The sequence below is a fragment of the Myotis myotis genome, unplaced genomic scaffold (genome assembly GCF_014108235.1).
Source record: "Myotis myotis isolate mMyoMyo1 unplaced genomic scaffold, mMyoMyo1.p scaffold_m19_p_24, whole genome shotgun sequence".
Classification (NCBI taxonomy): domain Eukaryota; kingdom Metazoa; phylum Chordata; class Mammalia; order Chiroptera; family Vespertilionidae; genus Myotis; species Myotis myotis.
Genome location: NW_023416329.1, coordinates 2,817,626 through 2,820,079, shown reverse-complemented (window position 1 = coordinate 2,820,079; position 2,454 = coordinate 2,817,626).

Sequence of the window (2,454 nt, the reverse complement as noted above, 5' to 3'; positions counted from 1 at the left end):
CCCCACCCCCCCACCCCCCCACCCCCCGCCCCAGCCGGCTTGGGTGCACACACAGCGCAAGGTCTGACGAAGGAAAGAAGGAAAAAAGGAATGCAGTTGGTGCGATCTCATTGTAATAGTGGCTGCCGGCATCTAAAGTGCAGAATATTCCCTGTCCAAAACCCGCCCAGCGATAGACACCTGTTCTCTGTGTGGGAAAGAACTAACCTGCTCCTCCTGGGGCCCTGTGTGGGCTGAGCTGCGTGCAGCCTCCGAGGCTTGCGACCAACCCTGCGAGGCAGGCTGGCACGTGAACATGTTTGAGAACCACTGCCCAGGGCACAGAGTCCTGGACCTGAGCCCTAGCCCCGTGGGTCAGAGCGCAGCAGAGGAGGTGAGAGGGCGGTGAGAGTAGTGAAGGGCTCTCTAGGGGGAAGAACCTGCTCTAATTCCACCCTCATCCCCGACCTGGGAAAGTATGGTCAGCCCATTTCACAGATAAGAAAACTGAGACTCAAAGAAATGAAGTCACTTGTCTCAGCCACCTAGCTTATAGATGGTGGCGCTGAGATTTTAACCCACAGTCCAAGCTCCTGCTCCCTTCCTAAGAGGGGGAGGGAGCTGCTCACAGCAGACCTTCCTAGTTGAACCCACAGGGCAGGAGCTCAAGGTGCTGCGGAAGGAAAGAGCACCCCCTGGCGGCAGCACAACTGGAGCCAGGGAAGCTCCCCAAGAAAGCCAAGCACACAAGCAAGAAGCTGGGAGGTCCCCCCCCCCCCCCCCCCCCCCCCCCCCCCCCCCCCCGCCCCTGTTGGGGCCAGGACCCAGCCTGGAAGGTCCTGCCAGCCGGCCAGGCAGCATGCTGCAGTCTCTGGGAAAGGGCTCAGGAGGCTTTTCCCTGCACCATAAAACGGGCTTTGTCTGACCTAGACATTGACCCTCAACAGCTTAGTGAGGGACCTCACTTCCTGTCCCATTGGGAATGTTCCACGTCAATCACCTTGGAGTGGAATGGGCACACTAATCCCTCAGGCATGTTTGGCCCTCAACAGCTCTCAAGGTCAGTATTCTCCTTGGCCCATGAGAAAGCTGAGGGTCAGGAAAGGGGGTGGCCCCAACCAGCCCCTTTGCTGGCAATTACTGTACTGTCACTACCTTGAAGGCCAGTGTGGTAAGCTTGGGAGCCAACTCGCCAAGCCTCATAGTCGCTTCTGTAAAAGGGCGTTAATAATAAAATCCACCTTGAGGGCTTTTATGAGGAGAAGTGAGGTGAGATGCGAACAGCTGCTGGCACAGCCCCAGCAGGAAGCACGTCCTGGAGATCTGTCTGTTGTTATGACTCCTGTGTCCTGTGCTTGTTAACCTCCCTAAGTTTCCACCTCCCCATCTTGGAGCAGTCCTGGCTACTCTAGTTTGAAACTGGCTGGCTGCAGGGCAGGACCCACACCTCTCACCTGAACTCCTCCAACGTGGTCCTGATGGGCCCCAGGTGCTCAACCACGGTAAGTTTCTAAAATCAGCCTGTCTTTATTTGTCCTTAAGTCCTTCTAGGGCACCTTCCCCAGACACCTTCTCCTCTAAACTCTTTCATTTTAGGGAATACCATTGCCTTTCACATGGACTCACTGAGCTCCTTTTCCACTTGGAAAACTACTCATTCCTGGAGACCCAGTCCATACAACCAGCCCTCTGTGAAATGTCCCTAACCCTCCCTTTGTTCATTTTAAGGGACACTGACAAGTTTGCCCACCACACAGACATCCCCCCGGCAGCTGCCCTGCTTTTCTCCTGCAAGACCCATAGCAATGAAAAACCTGGCCAGCTCCTCGGGAAAACTCACCAGTTCCCAGTTCTGTGAATGGAGAGTGAAAGCATCCCATACTCTAGGAAATCTACAGCACAAGAGAGGTGGGCCAGAATGAATACAATAGTGATCGACCTTAAAAGAAACTGGAATAACTCCGGGCACAGGACAGAGCTTTAAGAGATTAGAGGAGTTGTTGATTCCATAGAACAAGAGCACACTGCTAGGAAACAACAGGCCAAAAACGCAAGAAAAAGACCCTCGACAGTTAAACATGATTGCTGAGGTTCTGTGTTTAACATAAAAGTGTTATATATACACTGAGTGCCAGATTATTATGACCACCTGACGATTGTAGGCAAATTAGCTATAATTTCACGCTGAAGTTGCTAGAGGGCCAGACCATTATAAATAGGAAAGCGGGTTGTTTACCACGACAGTAGAAGTGATTTTTTTCTGAAGATATGGGTAAACAACGCGATTTAACAACCTTTGAACATGGGATATATATATATACACACATATATATATACATATATGTATATATATACATATATATGTGTATATATATATATGTATATATATAGAATGATCAGATTATTACGACCACCTGACGTTTGTAGGCAAATTAACCGTACACTGCATCATATGGGATATAGAAGCCGAAAGCC